A 1,529-nucleotide genomic window follows, 5' to 3' on the forward strand; every position below is an offset into this window, starting at 1 on the left:
GCTCTGGAGCAGGAAAACTTCTGTGGACCATCAAGGTGGTAAACTTCTTTACCAGTACTGTGAGTACATTCACCTGTCTGTAGCCGCTGCTGCAACAGGTTTGGCATTTTTGACTTTTATTGAGCCACCGGCCAAGCTGTTTTGTTGGGTTTACTTTACTCAGACTTGGAACTATGTAGAGAAAAAAAACCCTGAGTGGAGTTTATGATTTTGCATTTATTTGGGACTGAACTGAACACAAGATTATCTATGTTTACATTCAAATTATTATTTGCTGTGAGAATTGTTTTTTTTTTTACTTTACTGTTGTGCAACAATACATTTGAGTTATTGAAGAAACTGGTATTTCTGGGTTTATTTCATTTAATGCTTAGGGTGATGAGCACTGTTATATGCTTGCATCCTTTGTGAGGTTGTGTTTTCAAGGCTAATATTATTAAAGAAAAATCCTACATGTCAGGAGGGAGACCTGACTGGCACCCAAACCTTGATTTCATGAACCTGTTACATGCTATTATCAGAACAGAAGGTGGCTCTAGTTAGAATTTTTAAAGAAGAAATTAGCTACATCAGCTAGATAAATAACTAGAGTCGGTGGTTAGTTGGTTAAGGAAATGTAAACCTAGTTAGCTAGAGTTTATCCATTTATTTAGCAGCGGTTGCCATTTATTAAAATAGCTCAACCAATTGTACTATATAGCAGCAGTGTTAAAAGTTCAGATTTCAGAAAATAAAATGACAATAGCTTTCTGTTAATGTTTTCATTTAAACAGGAAAAAAAATAAAATTGTTTTACATTAATTCGATCTGAAGTATAGGCTAGGTGTAAATCCGCCTGTTTATCATAATTTGTTGTTTTAATTTTAAAATGAAAAACTAATGACCAACAACTAATATGCTTGTAGCCGAGGACAGCTCCCGGACCAAAAGCTGTACAAAAGCCCGAGCTGCTACCTCGGCTTGTGGCGATAGACCCTGTCAAAAAGTCACTTTTGTAAGGGATGAGTTACTTATGCAAATAGCTCACCTTACATCTTCTCATAACAAAGTTATGAGAGTAAATTTTACCAAGGTTTTCCTCATTACTCTAATCTTTGTCTGTGCAAAGTGAAGGGACACAAGGAGGGAACTCAGACTGGTTCAAGTTGATTCATAAAAGATTATGCAATCATTTATTTACACAATTGAACAAATCATAAATTTCACCTGATTGTGGGTTTCCTACTAAGAGTCTAAGTAAATGAAATAAAAACCCGCGTCCGAATTTCCTTCACATTAACTCAGATTACTTATATAGACAGTAAACGTCAGTCTAATGTTAAAACTAAACAATTTACTGGCACTTTCACTTAGGGGTTGGCAAAGGATAAAGGTAAGAAAAGGTAAGAAAATTAAGGATTAGTGTTTGCTTTTATTTTGGAAAGTATCTGTGACAACCGGTCCAGCACGTCCTCTCTGCTCTCAGCTTCAACTTGACACGTCACCCACGAACACGTCAGCGTTACCTGGTGATGTCCACTTAAGAACCC

This window comes from Austrofundulus limnaeus, unplaced genomic scaffold, assembly GCF_001266775.1.
Source record: "Austrofundulus limnaeus strain Quisiro unplaced genomic scaffold, Austrofundulus_limnaeus-1.0 Scaffold540, whole genome shotgun sequence".
Classification (NCBI taxonomy): domain Eukaryota; kingdom Metazoa; phylum Chordata; class Actinopteri; order Cyprinodontiformes; family Rivulidae; genus Austrofundulus; species Austrofundulus limnaeus.